The sequence below is a fragment of the Macrotis lagotis genome, chromosome 4 (genome assembly GCF_037893015.1).
Source record: "Macrotis lagotis isolate mMagLag1 chromosome 4, bilby.v1.9.chrom.fasta, whole genome shotgun sequence".
In the NCBI taxonomy this organism is placed as follows: domain Eukaryota; kingdom Metazoa; phylum Chordata; class Mammalia; order Peramelemorphia; family Peramelidae; genus Macrotis; species Macrotis lagotis.
The window spans coordinates 65,408,181-65,434,931 of record NC_133661.1 but is presented as its reverse complement, the minus strand read 5'-3'; the positions used below and the strand labels follow the sequence as shown (position 1 = coordinate 65,434,931).

The following is a 26,751-nucleotide window of genomic DNA, read 5'->3' as shown; positions in this document are numbered from 1 at the left end:
GTCTTTTGGGTGTCATAGTTAATCATTATTTCTCATTCATCTTATATTCCTCCTAAAAAGGATTCTTTTTTTTCTTTTTTTTTTGCAAGGCAATGGGGTTAAGTGGCTTGAAGAAGGCCACACAGCTAGGTAATGAAGTGTCTGAGGCCAGATTTGAACTCAGGTACTCCTGACTCCAGGACCAGTGCTCTATCCACTGTGCAACCTCTCCTCTCCAAGAATACTTTTTTCTAATAATAAATATTTTAAGGAATTGTTTTTGATACAAGCACTTTAGAAACCTTAAAGAACTACATTATCACTATATTAAAATCACTTAAGTAAATGCAATATTAATTATTATTGTAGCAATTGAGACTAAAACTAATGAAAAGTGAGAAAAATCCCATTTAATCAACTCTTTATGATGAATTCAAAGTTTCCCTATGGCTAAATAATATCATTCAGAATATTTTAAAACACATGTGTCTAATAAAACTGTTCATTAAGTAACTTAAAACATTTTTTAGAATGGTATGAGCTTATAATTTTACCTTTGGAATAGTAAAACTTCTGGTTCTCTTTAACTTCCAAATATTAAAGAAAGATAGATAGCAGACTGTAGTAAATAATCTGAAAACAATTATCTTAATAGCTCTGAAGAACAACATTGGTAATCATCTTGAAAAAAATTATTCTCTTTATATTTCTCTCGGTCTCTGCTTATTTTGCTGTTGCTCCATGTTTGTCTTTGGCTCTGTTTCTGTTTGATTCTCAGTCTCACTGTCTTTATCTCTGTCACTTTCTCTTTCTCCAGATCTTCCTTCATTTGTTTATTGAAACTCTATCTCTCTCTATTTTGCCAAGTTGAAATTAAAGAGCTCACTCATAGATTTGCATGGGAGCTTCTATCTGGTTCATTTTCCCCAAACTGAACGGGTTTGCCATCTCTTTGGAAGCTTGGTTGTCCTCCATTCCCAGGGATTGATTATATTACTGCCCAAATTAGTATGGACATTTATTGTTTTGTTCCCAATTAATCTGTCGATTTCTTTCTTGGGGAAAATTCAGTATGGACACACTCTCCAACTAGTCATCTGTAATGTATAGTTCTGAAAATTACCTAGAAGCACTGAGAGAATTTTTGCCTTTACCATAACTGGAATGTTTGTTCAGTTGAAGAGTAGATATAACCTCTGGTTCAAATCCTGTAGGATTTGAAATGAGGTATTTATGGCCACAAAGCCTGAAACATAACTTTGTTATATGTATATCTATCTATATATATATCTATATATATATCTATATCTATATATATATATACATATATATATATACATGCATTATGTACAATAATTAGATATATAGATAGATATGCACACATTAGGAAACACAATTATAGTAACTCTTGCTTTTGATTCATATAAATTTTGGTCTTTCAAATTTCTTTAAATCTGCTTCCTGAACAATTTTTCCATTTTCATTTAAAATCATTCCCCTTCTGTCCTCTGGGATCTAGTAAAACTATCCCAAACATTTACATAATTACATTTCATTTTGTTTGTATTTATTCTATATATATATATTCACTTATATGCTTGTTGCCTTTTTAGTTAGAATACAAGATGCTTGTGAGTCTATATTCTTTATTTGTATTTTTCCTTTAGCACCTAATATAATGCCTGGCATAAAATGAATGTTTTATTAATATTTATTGATTGGACATACCTATATAAGTATTCATGCTTCTGTTCCAATAAAAAAAACACTATGCAAAAAGTAAGCCTCAATAAATATGCTATTAAATAAAAAATATTATTTATATTATAATTATCTTTAATGCAGAATAGGCTCAAAGGCAAAATTACACTCATGTAATTTATAATCACAGAGTATGCAGAGTCAAATCCTACATTTTAATACCAATTCCACAGGAGAAATAGTACTTTTAAATTGTTATCAGAAGTAAATTCCACTGGCATTATTTCATTATGTTTTGTTTTATTTTTTCTAACAGGTGATTTCATAAATTTTCATTAGTGAAGATTCATTATTTTTTAGTAAAGATTTGGTTAAAAGTCTTCAATTATATTGAATTATATTGAATTCAATTCATACTTACAGAAACCAAGTCCAATCATTAGAAAATTGGTTGGTTCAAAAGATTCAAAGTTATCTAAATAGAAAAGTCAAGAAAGGACCAATTTAATGATAAGTGATACCCTCACACTTACATCCAGAGGACTACTTGAATATTTGGATAAAATTCACAGAATAATTTTCTATCAGTTATAGGTGGAATAGGACTTGCTCCTGATAGTCTCTGGTGTAATTAGAAATACCTAGTGATCAACATGGGATAAGAAGAATGATAAAGAAAGAAGTCAAAAAGGAAGCCAGACTTCAATGCTTTTCCAATTTATATTGTCACCAAATTTTGTCTTATGAAAGGCACTATTGATTACTTAAAATAAACCTTATAAAGTCAGTTTCCCATAAGACCCATTAGTAGTACATTTGCTAGATATTTTATCCACCCTATTTTAATAAAATTTTTCCTTATGTCTTGAGTTAAATGTCTATGTTTCAGCTAAGAACACCTCTTAGAGAATTATTTCATGTATTTTTTTGTTATTTTCTATTTAAGTTAAATTTGATTGAATTTTTTCTAAATTTATTTTTTCAAATTTTAAGAAATCCCCTCTGGATTAAATAAGAATATTCTGGACTTTTATGATAAAAATCATATTCATTCCTCCTAGCCTTTTTGTTTCATTTCTATCTCCTCTTGCATTCTTTATCTTTCCAGAATAAATAAATTGAGTTAAAAGTACATAAAGCTTTTCACTTACAATGCTATTCTATTTGTGTTATATTCTTTTTTGAAAGGCACTTCCAGCAACTTTTCACAACTTTAGCACCTAAGTTTCACAATTTTAGTACCTAAGTGTGAAAATATAGTTGAGAAAGCTTCCTCTTGAAGTACTGATTTTTTTTTATCAATCTTAATATCCACTAAAAGTTTTAAAGAATACTTACATCCTCTGCAATTGAACAAATAAAACTTCTCAGTCAATTTTGCCTTATGAAGGGAGATTACTTGCAGATGTCTCAAGAAATGAATTGTTTCAGGTCATCTTTTATCACTTGCATTTAATCAAAACACCAATATGCCCATGGAAATTGGCTGACTTTCAATAATGGACCATGTCCAGAGAATACCCATAATTGTACCATTTTCTCTTGTTTTACCATTCAATGAGTTATAATTTAGTACTTCAGTAACTCATGAACAATCTCTCATTCTGGTTTGTATTATGTTTTATGGACACTACAACAAATCAACATCTTCATAGCCTCTTTCATTGTACCTGTGTACTCAGCTGAGGTGGCAGTAGAGATTTTCATAATAAAACCTAAATCTCTTTCCTGGTCAATTTAATGCAGCATAATCTTTCATGCTTCAAGATTTTACTTTTACTACTTATTGTCCTGCAGTTGTCAACATGAGAGCTTATTTTCTCTATTAGTTACCCAATGTAAACAAAATCTGGATGGGCCTGAATGTCATCCCCAAGCATCAGGGACAATTTTTTGCATTGCCATTACCAAGGTTAAGATCTTGCTCTCCAACTCCAGTTTGAGGCAGAGATTTAAGTAAATAATCAGATAACTATCTAGCTAAATATTTTGACATTCAGAGATTGAAAAAAATTCATTCAGAAATACTTTATATCAGAGAAATTCATAGTGTATTTGGATTTTAGCAAGGAGTTTGACAAGGGCTTTCATGGCACTCTTTGTGGAAAATAGGAAAATATGTGTTGGTGAGCATAGTGTATTATAGAATCAAATCAAGTATTATTTAATGACTTTATATCACACATGTCATACCTGTCCTCTTTTCTGTAGGGAAACTGTGATAATAATAATTGTAATCATAATCATCATAATAATAATTAATAGGTTGAGCAATGAGACAAATCAAAGTTAAAATATAACAGTAAAGAATGTATTTGCACTTTGACACATTTTTGTCTTGGAGTGTACTTTTTAGTGTTTATAGATTTCTCTTTGTATTTGAGATTCTCAAGTGAGTATATGATACCATATATGATGTGATAAGTTGCAGTTTTCTCCAGTCAAATATAAGGGGAAGCTATAATACAATGCTTTGGGTTGTGAGAGTTCTTGACACTGTGGATTACATTAAAAAAGCCATTAGCTGTGAACTGATACTTTCATACAGTTGGTAATTCATCCATTCATTCATAGATGCTTATGTATTTATTTGTTAAAAATCTTCAGATGTTCTATGATTCCATAATATAAAACTATCTGGATCATTAAGTTGAGAATAGAAGTGTCAACAAAGGAATAATAAACTCATGTTGTTAGTAATAATACTCCCTCATAGACTTTTATGATGTTTATTTTCAAACCAAATAAGATACTATTTGGAAAGTACTTAGAATAATGTCACATAGTAGGTAATAAACATTGCTTTTTCCCTTCTATGTTCCTTAAAGCTATGGTTGAGCTTATATGTATTAAAATTACAACCTATTTGGCCAATAGCAATTATAATAATTGCATTACCTGCAATATTATAATAACTATGTCAAAGTTTATATTTTAATGATAATCTGATGTCACAATCATCTGATTCAGAATATACTGATTTAGTAGCCTAAAGTAGAAAGGTCTCCTGCTTTTAGCATTATGAAAAACAAATATTTTATAAAATTTTGTATTCATTTCATAATCCAAGCATTGGGCACTCTTAAAAAAAGAATTTTAAAAACCTTGATCAGTATTCTTTTATCTTCTTTGTATTTCTATATTTCTCTCATTTCTTTCAAAATGTTTTATTACTTTCAGTATCTCAATGATACTTATTCCTTTCTGATGGAAGGCTTTATTTTTTGAACCTAGACACTTAAAATATATATATATACATATATATATATATATATATATGAATAAATGTATATTTAATGAGTGGCAATTTGTTCAAATATAGAAGAGTTTACAAATTCAAATTCTTTTGAATCTGGCACCACTTGCCAGATGACACAGGTTGAACTTAGATATCTTATAGATGTTTTGAGTGTGTCACTGTGTTTATTTTGTGTTCTACATTACTTAATTTAACTGGGTGAACTTTTTTGTGTTCGCCTAGTTTTTCACAGACAAAATTTGCACATAAACAAATGAGAAATTTAGATGATTTTCAAATTCAAAGGACACATTCAAATTCAAAGATGATATTTAAAATCAAGGGTATTTAATTCAAATTGTCCCTTAATACATCTATTGTGTTAGAACAAATTATATTCCAGAGACACAAAGGGAAACAACTCTGATAAAAAATATGTATGGAAATGTATATATGTATGTATGTGTTTGTCTATCAGTATGAGATTAGACCCACCCTCCTATTCAGGTTTGAATGGAGCATACAATCTTTGAATAGCTACCTCAAATCAGCCAGGTGGTACAGTGGATAGAGCACTGGCCTTGGAGTCATGAGGACAGGAGCTCAAATTTAGCCTAAGATAGTTGACTGTATGACCTTGGGCAAGAAACTTAACCCTGATTGCCTTGTATCCAGGATCATCTCCAATGAACCTGATTCATAATTGATCACTGGACCCAGATGACCGGAGGAGAAAGTGAGGCTGGTGACTTAGCACAGCACCCCCACACTCAAACCCATTTCATGTGCTTACCATAGCATCACCTCCTTGTTGTTGTAGTTTTCTTTGAAAATGAAAGCATGAAATATTAGCCAATAATCTCGGGAAAATGGTAGTCAATATAGAGATGCAGAACCAGAAAGAACTCTTGCAGAATGTGAAATTTGAAGGAAACAAGATTCTAAGAGACAGAGGTAGAGAGAGAGAGAGAGAGAGAGAGAGAGAGAGAGAGAGAGAGAGTACATTCAATAATAGTCTATATGTATGTGGGACATGTAAAAGGCTATGGAGAAGCAAAATGGGGTGTTATTTATAAGTTTGTAAGGAGCAGCCTAGCCACCCCTTTATATTATATTTTTGAAGTAACAAGGCACTGCAGAAATTCATACGGGTTGGGGGGGTGGGTGACATGGTCAAACCAAGACTTAGAAAAATCATTTTGATTCCTGAATGGAGTGTATAGACCTTGCCCCTAATTTTTAATCCTTTTTTTTAAGCATTCTGAGAATCTTTCACTGTTTTGTTGTTTGTTTATTTTTGTTTGTTTGTTTTTTAACATCTTGGCCAACCGTGGAACCCTCCTTTGGATACTCCTTGATTTATTGATGCCTTTTCAAATTGTGATGCCAGATTTGAATGTAAAATTCTCTTTGAGCTCCAGCTAGGCAGAGCAGTGGATAGACCACTGGTCTTGGAATCAAGAGGACCTGAGTTCAAATCAGACCTCAGATACTTAATATTTGCTTAGCTATGTGACCTTGTGCAATTCACTTAATCCCATTGAGTTAAAATAAATTAAAAAAAAAAAAACCTTTTCTTTGAAATCTGCCTAGGCCAGGGTTAGGATTATCACACTCTTAGTCATGGATACACTGCCTTTCAAAATGAAGTACAATATTACATTAGGGTTTTTTTTTGTATTTGTTTTAACTATTGTCACAATATTGAAATATATTATGCTGGTAATCTACTAACTCTTCCAGATCATTTCCCTCAAGAAACTCTTGTCTACCTCATCCATCTTATGCTTATAACATGGATTTGTTTTATTCCAGTCACCTAACCCAACATTAATTTATATTCAATTTGCTCTTTTAATATTTGGCCCATCATCATTCAGCAAAGGACCACTATGAAGATAATTGAGTTTTTCACACACATGTAAATAGAATAAAATTGAACAATTGTATGAAGAGCTTGACCTCATAAATGAATGCAAGTCAATATACATCTTGATTTTCATGTAATTAAATGCTAAAGTAAATAAAGGGTTCTGTGATTCTACCACACTTTGGAAAATGTTTCATAATTAAAAACGGAAATAGATCCAATTTTAAAAAGTGAATTACCAGATCTCTTTCATCAAAAAATGCTACATAGCATTATTAACCACTAGAAATGAGGAACATTGTATAACATTTCATAAAGTTAATTGAATATATTAACAGAGAGGACATTCATAATTGTCAACATTAGAGTTGTGGTTAACTGAAACATTGTATGGTTTGAGAAATTTAGAAAAATTACATCTTTAAAGGAAATGAGATGAGAACATGGCTTTTTATAATTCTAAGTACTTCAAGCCTAATCTATGTAGGGGAAAAGAGCAAGCATTTATAAAACAACTAATGCACTTACCAATATTACTTTTCACAATAACTCTGAGAGATAAGGGTCATTATTTTCCTAATTTTAAAATTGATCAAAATCTTGCTTCTAGGTAATGTATGAAGCTCAACTTGACCTAAGTTTCTCCTGACTACAGGTGAAGTGCTCTATCCATTATGCCATAAGTAAAAATATAAAACTAAAAATATTGAATCACATAGTCACTATTTGAGAAAATTTAACTAATTTCTATCAATTAGCAAACATTTGTTAAGCACCTAAAACATATCATAGATTGTATTAAGCTGTAAAACTACAAAAAAAAAAAACTGATCCTTCCCCTCAAGGAGATTACATTCAAATACAACGGAATGGCTCCTACTAAGGACTGAAAAAAATAATCCCTGAAGTTCTTGATCTCTTCCCAAATTCGGAAATATGAAAGACAAAGGAATTCCTGGTTTGGAGTTTGAATTCAGTTCAAAACATTCAGGAGGACATGGTTGGAAAATTATGATTAGCATAACCTAACAAAAATAGGAAAATGCAATGGTGAGGAGAAAAAAAAAATGCTGAAAGTGGGATGTGAGATTCAAATAGGCCAAGTTATCCCAATAGAATGTCCAGGTGAAACAAGGAGGAGGAAACAAATAAATGTGAAATGAAATCCATCAACAAGGATTTCTAGAGTAATCTATTTTCATTATGAATGACAGCAGAACCAACATATTTAGCCTCTCTCATACATCAGTATCTGATATTCAAATAATATTCAAGAAAATAAACTCAAGAAAAGTGTCTAGAATTGGTCATATATCAGCAAAGAAAATCTTTGCTGGGGCAGTTAGGTGGCATAGTGGATAAAACACTGGCCTTGGAGTCAGAAGTACCTGGGTTCAAATCCAGTCTCAAACACCTAATAATTATCTAGCTGTGTGGCCTTGGGCAAGCCACTTAACCCCATCTGCCTTGCAAAAACCTAAAAAAAATCTTTGCTGAAGATGGCAAAAGATTATGGGCACTTAGGGGTTGATTTTCAAGTTTTTTTTTATGGGGATGATTCCATAACAATGAGGGAAAACGAATTGACAAATATTATTACCTTAATAATGTCTCTCTCTCTCTCTCTCTCTCCATATATATATATATATATATATATACATATATATATATTATATACATATATAAAGAGAGAGTTATTCATTTGATTTTTAAATTTTTTTTTTAAAAATTTGTTTTCATCCACATGTGCACACATATTTCCAAATTACAAAATTTCCCTCCATCCTCCCTTCCCATTCCCCTCCCCTCAGCAAGGAACAGTTAGATTAGCATTTTACATATATATATTTTTTTTATAATAATTTTTTGTTTTGTATAAATTTCTTCTGCTTTATTGACATCTGCCACCCTAGCACACATGGAATAAGTTACAAGTTGTTTGCTTGTTCTTAAATATAAGAATGAAGTTCAGTAAGAAGAAAAGTGAACTTATCCTAAACCCAGTAACTGAAATGTGGATTTCTCATGTGAATGAGGAAGGAAAACATAGAGAGATAATTTGTTAAACATGCTTACAAATTAGTAATTTTTGGAATTAAGAATGAGGATTAAGGGAAAGAGATACATACCAGATAATTTTTACAAAGTATTCATCAGATTCTGGAGGGTTGTTTTTTTTCTGTGTGTTTTTTTTTTTTTTATTTTACTTTTCTTCCTCTAGTTTGTGATAGTATGATCCATAACCATTCAAAAGCAATAGTCCTAACTCCCTGGACTGCTGATGTGCTTCCATCAAGTTTGTACATCTCACAATGCTATTTTTAAATGTACCTTGTTCTCTTGGTTCTATTCCCTTCACTCAGCATCAGATCCTATAAGTCATTCCATGCTTGTCTAGAGTCTGACCATTTAAGATTATAGAACAAAATATTCCATAGTATTCATGTACTACAGCATGTTTAGCCATTACCCAATTGATGGGCATCCCCTCAATTTCCAATGCTTTTCCACCACAAAAAGAACTGTTATGAATATTTGGGAACATGAAGGACTTTTCCCATATTTTGTAATTTCTTCTAGATATAGACCTAGAATTGGAATTGTTGGATCAAAAAGTATGAACTGTGTTACTGCTCTTTGGCTATAGTTCCATATTGCTTTACAAAAAGGTGGGATCTATTTGCAACTCCACCAGCGATGCATCAATGTCCCAATCCTCCGAAAACCTCTCCAACATTGATCACCTTCCCTTTTTCTGATCTTGGCTAATCTATTAGGTGTGAAGTAATACCTCATTGTTTTTTTAATTTGCTTTTTTCTAATCAAAATGATTTAGAACATTTTTATATGATTATATAGAGCTTTAATTTCTTCATTTGAAAACTGTTCATATACTTTGACTTTTTTATCAATTGAGGAATGATTTGTGATATTATAAATTTGATGCAATTCTCTATATATTTTAAAAATGAGACCTTTATCAGAACTCCTGGTTGTGACTTAATAAGTTAATATCCCAGATCAGATTTGAACTCAGGTCATCCTGACTCCAGACCGAGTGATCTATCTACTATGCAACAAAGTCATCCTTTAATAAGTGATATGAGAGTTTTCAGAAACTGCTACATTAAAGACCAACTTTCTCATCTCTATAAAATTCTTTATGAGAATAATCTGTAAGTTTTATGTATTTCATTGATGAAAATTCAGGAATAAAGAATGGAAAAATTCCTAACACATCATCATAATCACAAAATTGATTAAGAATTCTAAAGAATATAAAATCGAGCAGTATTTTTTCAATTTTTTAAAAAAAAGTATTTGACTCAGAAGAGAAAAAAAACTTCATCTGTTCTTCCTTTGTGTTTCATATGTGTACCTAAAGTTCATTAAAAAAAATAGTTAAATAGAGATGTAGCCACAAAGATAATTTTACAAATACCAATTTGTCCTCTGTCAGTATTATGAAAGGCAAGAAATTCTCCCTTATGCTTACTTCTAACATAATATTGCTTTTCACAAAAAAACTAAGTGGAAGAGGGATTTCCATTTTCTCTGGATCCACTCATAGTCACTCACTAAAAGCACTGAGTTTGACATTGCTTACAAATCTATTTGGGCTCCAGGTCAAGTTATATGTGTACTCTTGTCCTATGCAAACACTTCAGGAGTCTCAGAAATATGATATTTTGAAAAAAAATCTGTAATAATATTCTCTTTTCTTTGTATCTCAACCATCCCTTCCACTATGAAACTGATAATATGATTCAGAGTTCACGCATTATGCCTTTTGCTTGTGCACTGATTAAAGGTGTCATTGTTTCCGTTCCTGGTCTAGAAGTTTCCAGATCCTTGATTTCTCTATTAGAGTCAATTCTCCCTTCTCCAGGAATAAATACAATCTTCCAGTTGTCCCAAGCCCTCAGACTCATAAGCTACTGGAGTTACTGAAACTCTTGAACATACCTTATTTATTCAAATGACACAATCTTTTGTGTCACACAATCACAGTCACAATGTTTTCTCCCTCTATTATATAGTACAATTGTCCACACATTTAATCTCCCTCAAAGTTACCTGATTCAAACACAATCACACTCAGACCAGCTATCATTCATAACAAGTGAATACTTGACTATTAATCAATCAATCAATGACAAAGGAGTAATTGCCAGGTGTGAAAAGTTGAGTACCTGATCCCTTCTGTACAAAACTGTTTACTCTATGAAGAATGTCTTCAAATTTAACCCATAAAGATAGGGAAATGTCTTATATGATCTTGTTTATGAATAATGTTGTACTAATGGTGTCAAACCCTTCAACAGACAAGAGAGTGAGAGAGGGAAGAATCAAAAATAACACCTAGGTAATGAAACTAAGCAATTGAGAGGTTGGGGTATCTTCAAAGTAAGAGAAAAATATAGGAATATTGGAAAATTTGGGGAAAAATTAGGATTTTACAACTTGTTTGAATTCCCAGTACTTAAGACAAGATATGAAAATAGGTGGTATTTAATAAAGATTTGTTGATTGATTAATCTATTAATTACATGCAAAGATAATTTCCAACATTCATTTTTGTATGATTTTTCCCCTTACCCTTTCCTCCCCCCACTCCAAGATAACAAGAATATGATATAGGTTATACATACACAATCATATTGCATATATTTCTATGTTACTCATGCTGTGAAAGAAGAATCAGAACAAAAGAGAAAGCCACAAGAAAGAGAAAAATAAAAAACAAGTTTTAAAAAAATGAAAATAAAGTAGTTTGATCTGCATTTAGGCTCCCCAGTTCTTTCTCCAATTATAAATGACATTTTCCATCATAAATCTTTAGAACTGTCTTTGATCACTGTCTTGCTGAGAAAAGCTATGTCTATCATAGCTGATGATCACACAACATTGCAGTTACTGTGTACATTGTCCTCTTGCCCCGTTCACTTAACTCAGCATCAGTTCATGCAAGTCTTTCCAGATTTTTCTGAAATCAACATACTCATTTCTTATGGAACAATAAAATTCCATTATATTCATATACCTCAGTAAGTTACATCATTTCCTTAATTAATGGGCATCCCCTCTATCCCCATACTTTGCCACCTGTAAAGGCTATGAATATATTTGTATGTGTGTCCTTCTCCCTCTATTATGAATTCCTTGAGCTACAGATCTAATAAGGACTGGATCAAAGAATATGCAGGGTTTTATAGCCTTTTAGAAAGATTCAAATTACTCTCCAACATGTTGGGATGGGTTTAAAATCCACCAACAATGCATTAATGCCCCAATATTCCAACATTCCTTCCAACATTTATGACTTTCCTTTTCTGCTATATTATGCTAACTGATCTGAAAGTCTCTTCCATAAAATAAGGAAACAATCACTCTGGCCCTCACTGTTTCCAGGTTACTTTATAAATTATAATTTGCTAACTAAACATTGATCTACATTACTGGATGGATCTATTCATAAAACTTTTTTACACCTACTTTTAAAATGGTTGGAAAAATTAATTGAAATATTATTTTGTTTATGCTTACTATGATTAGAATGTAGGACTCTATGACAGTGCTTGTCAATAAATAGCCATGGAGAAGGGGAAAAGAGTAAATAAGGACATCTCTTTCACCTAAGAATATATTCATTCAACTATGAGGGGTATATATAGCTTTTTTGGTATGAATTCAGAAGTTCTTCCATAAGGTGGCACTATAATGGAGCAATCAAAAGAATCTATTTTTTGCCTTTACTTTTTTTTTTGCAGTTCTAAAATCTCTTTCACACTCTGTCAAAGACAGAAGTCATTCCTTGTTCCATTTTGATCAGTAAGGTATTTTGCCTTGGAGGATGAATAATACTGGAGACCATCTGGAATTTAAGGTGGGAATGTTTTAGGCAGAGTTTATGAGAAAAAGGTAGCTCTCAGAAGATATGCAAATCTAATGTTTTTCATTGAATTACATTAAAAGAAAAGGTCTGAGGAAAAATGTCAACACTTCTTTCAAAATGCATTGTTGGGTTAGGGAGTAGTTCACATTCTGGAAAGTAAACATTAAACTTGAAAGGATATGGTAAAATGTAATGCTATCAAATATTCCACTGAATTTCTAGGAATCTTGGCATCCACAACAGATTCTCTGTCTCTGTCTGTCTGTCTCTCCCTGCCCCATCTTTTCCCTACCTCCTCACACACACACACACACACACACACACACACACACACACACACACACAGACAAACACAAACACACATACACACACACACACAAAACACGCAAGTCATTTATTCAAAATTACCAGAATATTCTTGAAAAAAACATTTATATCCCCTAGAGAAAAGGTTTTGGATATCATTGCTGTCATGAAAAAGTGACTTTCACTATATTTCATTTAAAGAAAAAGAGGGAAAAAAAATTCACCCTGTGAGTTATGTTCAGGATAGTTCTTTCAACCTTGCCTTTTAATCTATTTGAGCAGAGTTTGGGTGAGGTCATATTTAATCAAGTAAATTTAGCAATTGAATAACATGTTTAGAGAGAATTATTTTAAATATAAACAGAATAATTCCTTGCCTTCCTAATTTCAAAAAGAGGTCCTCATATTATACTTTGCTTTGCCTTCCATCTTTTCCCTACCTTACTCCTCCCTTCCTCCCCCCTGCCCCATATTCTTTTAGGGAGTTATATATATTGTGATTCAGATCACTGTCTTCTGATGGTCAAGGCAATTTAAAGAAGACAGTATGTCTCCATCCTGGGGAGTCTAGGTCTCCAGCTAGCCACCCCCCATACATACACAAACACACACACACACACACACACACACACACACACACACACACAGACACAAACATACACAAGAGCATAATTTTCAACTTATGGAAATATTAGTAAATATACTTGTTAACCTAATACTGTTTGTTCTCTCTTGGGGCCAAAACCTCTATTAACATTTGTCCTTGATTAGGACAAACTCTGAGAAGAGTATGACCTATTGAAAAACTCAATAAGAATCCCCACTCATTTAGGTGAGCTCCCTCTTTTACACTTTTAATACTATTTGTTACAAAGGATCAAGAAAAGAAAATGTCCTTTAAAAGAACTTAAAAGGTGTGATGCTTCAGAGAGTAGTTTGGTTCAAGGAATTATGATTCATCTTTCTAATTGGATTGACTGAATTATAAGGAAAGACAATAGGTGGCAAAATTAAATGGAAGTAATGTTACTGGGAATTGCAGATATTTTGATTTATATAAATTTGGTTTCTTTTATCATGATCTCTCCAATGTCGCTAGGTCAATTAACAAGGACAAATGAATGATAACAAACCTAGCCAGAAAACTGGAAGAGAAAAAAAAAATCCAGCTTCCCAGGTTTGTTTTGATAAAAATTGACCCAGTAAAGCACAAAGGCATTAAGGGAAAGGGTTACTTTTTTGCCTTTATAAGCCCTTAGAACCATTACATTGTGTCCCATATGTATCCTATACATTTAAGCAATGGATGCTGTATTGAATTGAAATGAAAATGATTCAAATCCCCAATTACCCTTTTTTTGCTATCTTTTTGGTAACATATGAAAGATGCATAGTGACTCTGGAGCCTATAAATCTAATAGTTCCAATTTGAATTTTGCATGATTTATAAATTTCTTGAATATATGTATATATATATATATGCATGTTTATACAAGCACACACATACGTATAAACATACATGCATAGATGTTGTTTGTATACAGGTATGTCCATGTATATAGCAATACACATATTGCTTTCTCCATTAGAGTATTCTGCTTGAAGGCAGGGACTACTTTATTTTTTCTTTGTACATATTTAATCTAGTGAATGACACATAGTAGACACTTAACAAATGTTTGTTGACTGGATTCACATAAAATCTTCAATATTCACAGTTTCATCTATAAATTAATATAACTATTATTACCTCCATTTCTAAGTAGGGATAATAAAGCATGAGAAAATGTTTTGAAAGCATTTTTAGAGACCATAATTTTTTTCTGAATTTCTTCTTATCTATGCCACATTCCTAAAAATACTTTGGCATTATCCTATATTATCCTATATTTTATTCATAGGCTATGCTTCCTTAAAATCTTACGCTACTCAGAAACCAGGACAATATTGAATAGTTTGTGTTTTTTTCCCCTAATATTTTTGTACTGTAAAACATATTGTTCCTAGTATCTTCACTCAACTAATTTTCTCCAATTAACTGGTATATATATCTCATTTGAATATAGATGTTTTCATGTTCTCTATCCTATTGGACTGTGATTGTCTTAAGAAAATAAACTGTATGTTGCATTTCTTTGCATGTCTTATACTTGTTTAGCATATCTGCAAATTATGTATGCTTGTCAACTGCTACAGGATGTGCCTCATCAATAAACACTGTAGGAAATTGAGGCTTATTTTACTATTATACAGTTACTAATAAAAGTTATTCACAGTTTGTAGATAAAATTATTGTTTTTTGCCTTTTGTGTATCTTTTACCATTTTTGATCATTCTACTGATATCATCATTCATTTAACCTCCTCTAAAATACTGTTCATTTTAAAACACTTTCATTAAGATAAGATTCTTGGAAAGAACAAAATAAGTCTCTATTGGCTAAATTTTCTAATCCTATTTCCTCAGATATTTGTTGCTCTCATAATTCATCTTTTCCCTTCAATGTAGGAATTAAAGAAAGAACTTGATTATATCCATACCATCATAGAAGGCCAGATTTTGAAGGAGTTGAAAAATCCATGTAGTTTCACCAATATTTGACACAATCCTTTATCTATTATACCTAATAAGTAGTCATTGAGCATATGCACTAAAATCCCCTAGTAGCAGATGATCCCATTTCTTCCTGGGTTGGTCAATTCCATTTTTCGAATAGATCTAAGATTAATATATACATTTGCTTTGTTTGCATTTTAGAGAGAAATATCTACTCTGTGAATGCCACTCATTGTTCTTAATTTGAACCTCTGGAGAGAGAAAGAACAAGTTGGATTCACTGTCCACCAACAAACATTCAGATACTTGATCAAAATTCTCATTCCCAGTGCAAACATTTTTTTTAAGAGTTTCAAGAGTGCAAATAGCTTCTCTGTCAGTCAAGAGCCATTGATTAAACAACAACCTAAATTGAGCAATTTGTTATGACAAATGTCAGTGGTTCAATCATTAAAAAAAAATAAATAGATGAATATTATTACATATTGAGATCATCACCATTATCATTGCCAAATTATGATATAATTCTTAAATCCTACATTATTCCACCCAGATGTCCTCTGTTCCATTTTAACTAAATAATCAGTCCAACATTTATTATTTACCAGGCACTGTCGCAATTTCCAAGAATTCAAGGCCTTTTTTTAGTATGGTCTGTTTTCAAGGAGCCCACATTCTAATCAGTGACACAACTTGCAGACAATTACATACATACAGGTTCAGAGTTTTCTGTACCCTGCAATTAGGCGATAATTTCAGAAGGAAGGCTTAATCAGTGGAAGAAAAGTACGAATGGGAAAGGGTCATGAGATAGAACATTATATAAGAGCAAGAGTACGTAAGCAAGTGTTGCTCATAGAATATGTGTATGGGAGTAAAGTGTAATAAAGACTGGGAAGAAGAAAGAGACAAGGCTGTGAAACTGTGAAACCTTTAAACTGGAGATTCTAGAGGTTAATAGGAAATAACTGTTTTTTTATTAAGTGGGGATAATATGGTACAATCTTGGGCTTTAAGTAAATCACTTTGACAGTTTAATGAAGAATAATCTTGTGAGTAGAAAGACTTGAAATAGAAGGAAAAAACAATAGTATTAATTATTATAATTAATGGATGATGCAGTGCAGGTCTTTACCCAGCTGATGACTGTCTAAGAAGAGAGTCATTGTGAATATAGAAAATAATTATTGAGATTTGAAGGGAATGAAAGCAAATTCATTAAGATAACATCAAAGTTGAAACAATGCCAAGACAGCAATGTAAAGGTAGGGACTTACCACAGTTCTACCCCAAATATCTTTGGAAGAAGAGACACAAAAAAGAGACACATGAAAACTTAAAGAACAGAATGGGCCAAAAGGAAAAAAATCCAGTGAGGAGAAGAATGTCTGAAAAAGCAGAATTGACCAAATATAAAAAGAGATACAAAAATTCACTGGAAAAAACCTGATTAAATGTACAATTGACCAAATGGAGAAGATGGTAAAAAAATCACTGAACAAAATAATTTCTTAAAAATTAGAATTGAACCTAGCCATGTGACCTTGGGAAAATCACTTAACCCCATTGCCTTGCGAAAAAAAAAAAACAACTAAAAAAATTAGAATTGAGCAAACTAAAGTCAATGACTTTATGATAAAACAAGAAATATAAAACCAAACCAAAAAAATTAAAATGATTTAAAAATTATTGGACTGCCATCAGAATTGGTTCAAAGAGAAAATAGCATATATACTTAATTGGGTATTATTATTCTACATAAAGGTAAGCTGGGAAGGGGATTTGAGAAAAGGAGTGTGAGAAAATGGAGCGCACGCTGGGGGAGAGAGTAGTCAGAAAGAAAACATTTTGATGAAGGACAGGGTGAAAAGAGAGAGAGGGAATGGAAGAAATGGGGAACTAAGATGGAAGAAATATGGTTAGCAATGGTAACTGAAAAAAACAAGTTTATCTGATAAAGGCTTCAGTTCTGAAATATAAAGAGAACTAAGTCAAATTTATAAAAATGAGAATCATTTTCAAATTGATAAATGATGAAAAGATATGGACAGTTTTCAAGTGAAATAATCAAATCTACCTATAGTCATACAAAAAATAATGCTCTAACTCACTATTGATTGGGGAAATGAAAATTGAAATAATTCTGAAGTACCATCTCACACTTTTTGAATGACTAGGATAGAAAAAGAAAATTATAACAAAATTTCACAATGATAGTGGTGAGTACAATAATATGAAATAATATTCCTCTGCTTATTTTTTAAATGATTGTACCACTTCTATTTGTCATAATACATAGCTCATTTTAGGTTGTTGCTTAATCAGTGGCTCTTAGTGACTGAGAAGCAGATAACATTCATAGCACTTTTATAGAAATGTATGCACTATGAATGAGATTGGGAAGGAACAGAGAAAAAGCACCAAAAGAAATCAGAACAGAGCAATGTCAAAAAAAAATCTAGACAAGAGATAGTTTCTAGGAGCAGAGAGTGACTACCAATGACAAAGAGTGAATGAAGAGAAATAAAGGATTAAAACCAAGAGAAATAAGACTTTGCCCTTTAGAGACCATGACACTTTTGAAAGATCATTTTAGTTCACTTATGATGTAGAAAGCCAGATTGCAAAGAGGTTAAAATAAAATAAGAAGACTTACACTGAAAAAAAAAAAAGACATACATTGGAGGCACGATTGCAGATAGCTTTCTTAAGAAGTTTAGCCATTAGGGTGGCTAGGTAGTACAGTGGATTGAGCACTGGCTCTGGAGTCAGGAGTACCTGAGTTCAAATCTGGACTCAGACACTTAATAATTACCTAGCTGTGTGGCCTTGGGCAAGCCACTTAACCCAATTGCCTTGCAAAAAATAAAAATAAAAAATAAAGAAGTTTAGCCAAAAAAAGAAAAAGAGTCATAAGATGCTAACTCTCAAGGATGGTTGGATCAAGTGAAATGTTGGTTTTTCTGTTTATGTTCATTTATTTTAATGTTAAGTGAGATATTGAAATAGCAAATTGGTACTTTACAATATTTCTGCCTCTGTTTGAATAAGTAAGGAATGCTCAAAAGGAAGAGTACTAATCAGGTAGTCACTAGGTCCTTCTGATTTTCTATTCTGAAATGGGCTAGGAATGCTAAATTACACATTTGTGTCACAAATATGCATGTGAATTCTGAATCAATGTATATTCACAAAAACTTTCAATAACCATTTGAAAATAATTTGTAGGAATGGGGAAATGATTCCCTTTTCATTCATTCTAAATTTGAAATGATCTGAATTTGATTAGTCATTCCTGGTGTAGAAAAATAAGACAATACATTGAGCTATCTGGATTTAATTATCCTTTAGTACAAAACAAAACAAAACAAAAGATACGCAGTTTCTTTGAATCATTAAGGACATACTTTCAACTTCTAAACAGAATACAAACATGCATTAATATTCCTTATATGTTCAACTATATTACATATCAAAAATAAAATTCTCAATTTATTTATAACTTATTTGTTTATAATAATCTAGTGTTCCTATATGTGACAGAAATATTAAAAAATCATAAAAGTTTGCTGGATGAAAGAATATTTTATCCAATGTGATTGCACAGTGGAAAACTGAGATTTTTATCAACAAATATTTCCAAAACTGAATAAATACATTTTACATTGCCCCAATTTATTACCATTTTTTGGGAATATTAAATCACTTTCTTGATAGTATCTGCCCATAGGCTTTTCACAATGAATACAAGACATGTAAAAAGTGAATCACTTTTCAACTTCCAATGAGGAAGCATATGAAGATAATTTTCAGAAGTTCTTACAAGCAATTTATGGAATTGTACAGTGAAGCAGAAAAGAGTCCCAGGGAACCAGACTACCAAACATATGCCATTAATTCAAAGAACATTAAATGTTCTCATTTATACCACAAAATAAATTTTATGAAAGGTCTTTTCAATCACTAAGCAAATATATGTGTATATGCATACATGCCTGTAGGTGCACAAACACAGAATTCATTCCATTCATACATAGACATGTATATTTGAACAAAATGTATTGAAAGTACAGAAGTCAGAATATAAAAACTTCTAATTAGAAGGGACCCTAGAAATCATCTATAACAATTCTTTTATTTTACATAGTAAAAACAATTTTAAAACAGTTTCATAAAAATTGGATGGCTAATACTAGTTGTGTGCTTATTTGTTTATAGAACCTGTGATTTTCTCTGTTTAAGGAACTTTTGATGAAGATATTTGTCTACCAGTTTAAATTGGCAGATTATTTTTTATTAAAAATAAGTCACATTTAGCAGTAGAAGTAGAATATATTAACCTGTTATGATAACCAGTATAAATAAATTCTGATTATCTATTGATTAAAAGGAAAGCTGTTTGTTTCCATCCAGTATCATAGGGGAGAACTATTAAATTAAAGGAAATGTGATAACCACTACACTACAGAAACCCTGATACCTTTGTAATACATAGTCTTTAAATGTTGGTTGAATACTGATAGGTCAAATGAATTATGTAGAATCACAAAGTCATTATATAGTCCATAACTAAATGCATCTAAGGTAGCAAAGATAATTATTGAACAAGTAGGTCTAAAGTACTTCTGTCCAGGTTTCTAAACTTCACAGCCAAGACTCTATCATGTCATTCTGCCTATCCATATGGGTATGTAAATACATGTGTATATGGTACATATGGATTGTATATATGTCTAATACTTTTATTGTACTAAATATTGAAGACACAGTCACATAGTTACCCTACACCCACATCCACTAATGAGTATGTTTATGTTTTTGCCAATTGTTCTAAAAGAAAATCAAAATGGCATCAATATATTGTGGTCATAATACAACAGTGTGTCCAATTGTTGCTAATCAGATGAATATAAGCTTGGGAGGCTCTACTTCAGATCAGATACAAATTATCACATAAACAGTGGAAATGTGATGTAGGCATGTCAAGTTGCCCATCCTTTACCAATATCTCCTATATCACCCAATAAATTACAAAGTTCTTCATAGAGACTTAAAAAAGTGTCATTTTATCTTTTCATCTTAAATCAACGTGAACTCTTGCCTTTTGTGAATTGTCCAAAAATGTCTTTTAGGTAAACATACATTTGACATTTGAAAACCAGGATTAAGTCATAGGAGTTGTGCTCTCTCCAATGAAGTTTGAATGCTTGGCAGTTAAGCTCAAGAAAAGAACCCTTTTGTGGGGAGGGGCAGAGCCAAGATGGTGACAAGAGAAGAGGCTCTCCTAGGTGCTCTCCCCATAATATTTCAAAACTCATAAAATAATGGCTCTAAGTAAATTTTCAAGAGTCAGAGCCCACAGAGGAATCCAGTGAGGCAATTCTCCTGAACAAGGTAACCAGGAAAATAGTGGAAAGGCTCTGCTCCATGGGTTTAGAGGGGCTGCCGCCCGAGTAAAGGAACTTCTGCCTCCTGGAGGCAGCCTCAGGGCACTGGGAGCTGTGGCTCACAGAAGTGGGGACAATTTCCTGACCTACACCCTGGGGAGCACTGGGCACAAGTTGGAAGATCAGTGCGGAACCTCTGCCAGTGAGTGAGCCCAGCCCTCAGGGCACTCAGCAAGCAGTGGTGGCCCAACAGCCCAGATCCAGGAAACAGAAGCAGGGGGAGCCCGTAAACAGGAGCCTCCAGGCAACTGAGCCTTGAATGCTCAGCCTACCAAAGGTAGAGGAGTGGAGAGAGACTTCCAAGGTCTGTCCTCAGCCTGGAACAGAACTCTGGGACACTGACCCCATTCAGATGCTGATCACAGTCTTAGCCCCGCCACAGAACAGCAGGCCCTGCTCCACCTCAGCCCTGTGGCAGAGTGGTGCGCTACATTAAAGGCTCATAGGGCTTAGAATATAATATTCTGGAAGGCAAAAGATCTCAGAATGCAGTCGAGAATCAACTATCCAGCACAACTGAACATCCTCTTCCAGGGAAAAAGATGGACTTTCAATGAACCAGGAGAATTTCAAATATTCCTGTTAAAATGATCAGAGCTGAACAGAAAGTCTGATCTTCAAATACAGGACTCAGGTGAAGCATAGAGAGTGGAGGAGAAGGGGAAAATATGAGGGACTTAATGATAATGAACTGCATATATTCCTGCATAGAAAAATGATACTGATAATACTTATAAGTAACTTCTCATTTAACAGAGCAGGTAGAAGGAACTTTTATAGATCAAGCACAGGAGAGAGCTGAATTTGAAGATATAATATATTGTAAAAGTGGAGTCAATGGCTAAAAGGGAAATGTAATGGGAGTAAGAGGAAGGAGAGGTGGAATAGGCTAAGACATTTCATGTAATAAGATTGTTTTATGTTATTACAAGGAGCTATTGCATTGATATGGAAGGGGGAAGGCTAGGTGGAATGAGGGAACCTTGGCTCTCATCAGAGGTGGCTAGGAGAGGCAACAGCATATATACTCAATGGGGTATAGATATGTGGAGTAAGAAGAAGGGGGAGGGACAGGGGAGGGGGGGGGATGTGAGTGATGGAGGAGAGGGTGGATTGTGGGAGAGATTGGTCAGATATAACACATTTTCTTTTTTCTTTTTCTTTTGTTTTTTTTACCTCTTGCAAGGGGCTGGGATTGGATGGCCTGTCCGGGACCACAGGGCCAGGTGATTGCTGGACTTTAGGGGTGGTATGTGGACTCAGGGCCTCTCGGCCCCAGGGCTGGTGATCAGTGTGCTGTGCCTCTCAGCTACCCTACAGCACATTTAAGAAGAGGGACAGAGTGAAAGGAGAGAGAAAATATAGTGTATGGTAGTGGGGAAGTACGAATGGAGGGAGTTGCAATCACCAATGGCAACAATGGAAAAATATGGAAGTAGCTTTTGTGATGGACATCATAAAGAATGTGATCTACCTGTGACAGAGCTAGTGGTGTTGGAACACAGACTGAAGCATACTTTTTATTATTATTATCACCATTATTTTTTTGTTTGTTTTTTGTGGGGCAATGGGGTTGGGGTGACTTTCCCAGGGTCACACCACTGGGTGATTGTTGGGTGTCTGAGGCCAGATTTGAGCTCTGGAGCTCCTGAATCCAGGGCTGGTGCTCTGTCCACTGCACAACCTGGCTGCCCCTATTATTATTTTTTAATTTTAATTTTAATTTTTTCTCTTTATTGCTCATAAGGGTCTATATTTTTGGGGGTGGTATTATGTTTACTGTTAAACAAGAACATTTTAGTAATGTATAAAACATCATTTGTAGCAAAATAAAAAATATAATATAATAAAATAATAATAATAATAATAATAAAAATAATGATGATGATGATGATGATAAAAAGAAAGGCCCCATTGTTTGATATTCCCTCTTGCTAGGTCAGCTACAGAATCTTCCTAAGTCAGTTCAAATAAAAGGGATTCAGTTTGTTCCATGGCACTGGTATTTGATGCAGGTTCACAGGTATAATAATGAGCTCAGCACAATAGCTTTGTAGACTTTCAACTGTCAGGTTAATACATCTCAAATACTGAGTCATCCCTGACAATGGATGCATCAAATTCATCTATTTGTTTATCCCTGGAAAAAAAACTATCAAGTCAGTGAACTTACCCATACCATTCGATATTCCTCCATTTTCTGTAACTGAAGTTTCCATAGATGGATGGTAGAGAATCTTACTTTTTTGGTGAGCAATGGTAGGCCCATTGTGTCTAAGCCTCAAAGGTTGCATTGAGTATACAAAATATCCACAAATAAAAAATTCATAAATTGTATCTTTGGCTTATAACTTTTCAAGTTAAAAATTTTAGGATAAATGTAGTAGCTGAAACCATTTTTGTCCTTTTGGAGTGTGTCTGAAAAAAATGTTGAAAACATCTTGCAATAAAGCATACAATCTTTTTTTTTCATTTTATTGGTAAGTGGGAAAGAATGAGAGCATTGTCCATTATCTAAACACATGTGCAAGCATGCCATCATGAAACATATATAATACTGATCAACTTCACCAGGCAACCAAATTTTGTCACATTTTACCACAAGCCCTCATGACTGACAGTTTCAAAGGCCTTGAAGAGATCAATGAACATTATTTATAGATCTCTGTTTTGTGGCTGTCATTTCTAGATTTGTCCTGTAGTGAATATCTCATCATTTCTTTGGGTCTCATTGTATCCTCTGGCTCTCGGGTAGAAGGTCATCTTTCAGGTGAAGGGATGACCTTATAAGAATTTGTCAACAATAACTAGAAGAAAGATCCTTCTGTGATTGTAACAGAACAATATATTTACCTTTATAGAGATGGACAAGAGACGTCTTTAAAATCCTGGGTGATAACATCCTTTTCCCATATCACCTGGAAGATTTCCATCAGTTTATATATGTGCAATAGCCCCTGTCATATAAAAATTTTAGGTCAGAAGAAGAGGTCTATGATACATGGTTGTGAGATGTCTAGGATCATAACAGGTGATGTCACCAAGTGAGGACTTTGAAAATAGGACAACAGGAACAGGAAAAGCTATACGAAGGGAATTCACTTCCCAGACATGACATGTGAAGTGAAGATCCTGTCAGAAAGAAATTATAGGGGAAACCAGTACTGGTAATGGTAGTAAACCAGGAAACTATTTAATATCTTCACTGCTTGTCTTCTAGTTATAGGTTGAAGTTCTAGGCTTCAAAGGAGCAACTAAGATCAGGGTGCAGGGACCCTCTCTGGGGACAAATTGTGGTTCTTGAAAGGAAAGAGTTTCTGACCATGAGGGTGTAGATGCTTTCTTTGAGTAAGAACAAGAGCACAGACCAGGAAAAGAGTGATCACACCTCTTCCCAGATGACATCATCTTGGAAGTCATAAAAACTTACACTCCCCTAGAATTATCTAAGAAAATAGTGTGTGGGGGGGGAATGTCAAGAAAAAACAAGGAATTACATGAATATAACTACAACTATTTTTCCATATAAATAAAATGAGATTTACATAACTAGAAAATAGTCAATTGTTCAAGGGTAAGGAAAGCTAAAATAATACAAATTCTATTTAAATTAGTCTATTTATTCAGTGCCATAACAATTAAACTGCCAAAAATTATTATATAGAGTCAGAAAAAATTATAACAAAATATTTCTGAAAGTTCTAAAGGTCAACAATATCAAGGGATTAATGAGGAAACATGGAAAGAATGGTAACTTAGCTGTAAAAGATGTAAGACTATATTATAATTTGGCAATCATCCAAACTATTTGGTATTGGCTAAGAAATAGAGAAGTGGATCAGTGAAATACATTAGATTTATAAAACACAGTAGTAAATAATTATCATAATTTACTTTTGATAAACATAAAGACTCAAACTTCTGAAATAAGAATTCACTTTTGATAAAACCTGTTAATAAAACTAGAAAATATTATGACAAAAACCAGGCACAGACCAATATCTCACATCCTATACCAAGATAAAGTTGAAATGGATACATGATTTAGGCATAAAGGATGAAACCAATAGCCATTCAGAAGAGCAAAATCTCATTAACCTGTCAGATATATGGAGAGTAGAAGAACATATGACAAAATAAGATATAGAGAACATTATGAATAGATAATTTTGAATACATTAAATTGAAAAATTTTTATACAAACAAAACTAATGTAAGCAATATTAGAAGGAAATCTGAAATTTTTGCATTCAGTATTTCTGATAAAGTCCTCATTTCTAAAACATATAGAAAACTGAATCAAATTTTTAAGAATATAAGTAATTCTGAGGCACAGAGAAAAGATGGCAATGTAAGGACAGGAATTCTCAGAAACTCATCCCCCCCAAAATGAAAAAAGCTGTCAAATTATGATTCTAGCCAAAATTTATAATGCACAATGCACAGAATGACTGAATGATACAATTACCAAGTCCAAGATAACTTAGAAGATACATGGAAATGGTTTATTTCACCAGAACCTGGGATTGGCACAAGCCACAGTGCAGCTAAACTGCAGCATAGCCCAGCTGGAGCAAGCCAGCTCCAGCCTTCCAGAAATAGCCCACAGGGTGCCTTGGGTTCCTGAGGGTGCCTGGGACCCTGGCAGATTAATGTTTCCAGAGGTCTTGAATCAGGGATCACCAGGGATGGCTTAAAGTGGTAATGAGAGAACTGTGCTGCACTAAAGTAAGTGCAGAGCCTGAGTCAGTGCCAGCCTCAGAGCAGCCTGGCAACAGGAACCTGTGGAGGCCCCAACACTTCCAAAGTCCTCACCCCACAGACTCTAAGGGGTTGGGGAGGAACTGCACAGGTCTCTCTGCTCTCCCTGGGGCAGGACTCTGCTGTTTGCCCACACTCAGATCCAAGTCACAGTCTGGGCCCCCATACTATGATAGAGGAGCAGGGACCCTCCTCACAGCTCCAGGGAAGAGGGGAGGGCCTGGTGTCATCAACAGACCAGAGAACAGAAAAGACAGCAGTCAGAGCTTCTCATAAGAACTTGGAGTAATTAATGGCCCTGTGGGCTATCCCCAAAACCTCACATACCTTTGAAGGGCAGTAAATCAATGATAGACCAAGGAAATGAGAAAACAACAGGAAAAAGAATAACCTGACCTTAGAAAAATTATTTTCCCATGGAGGATAAAAATACATATTCAGAAGATGAAAAAGCCAAAGCTTCTATATCCAAAGCCTCCAAGAGAAAAAATGAGATGGGCTCAGGTTATAGATGAACCTAGGAAAGACTTTGAAAAGCAATTAAGGGAGGTAGAGGACAAATTTGGAAGAGAAATAAGACAAATGTAGATAAATCATGAAAATTAAGTCAGCAGCTTGGTGAAGGAGATACAAAAAATACTGAAGAAAACAATACGTTAAAAACCAGTTTAGGTCAAATGGAAAAAAGCAACCCAAAAAGGAAAATAAGGGGAAGAATGTCTTAAAAAGAAGAATTGGCCAGTTAGGAAAGAAGATAAAACATCTCTCTGAAGAATATAATTACTTCAAATGTAGAATGGAGCTAAAGGAAGTTGAAGACTATGCAAGAAACCAAGAAACAATAAAATAATAGCAAAAGAATGAAAACAATTAGGAGAAAATATAAAATATCTCATTGGAAAGCAACTGATCTGGAGAACAGATCCAGAAGAGATAATTTAAATATTATTGGGTTATTTGAAAGTCATAATCTGGAAAAGAGCCTAGATTTCATTTT

At 33.4% G+C, this 26,751-nt stretch overlaps 1 pseudogene; it reads right to left on the bottom strand.

Annotated features, from left to right (window-relative positions):
* The window catches only part of LOC141522661 (sorting nexin-1 pseudogene), a 28,192-nt pseudogene extending 4,930 nt beyond the window's left edge, over window positions 1–23,262 (bottom strand).
* Window positions 23,263–26,751: the final 3,489 nt, after the last annotated feature.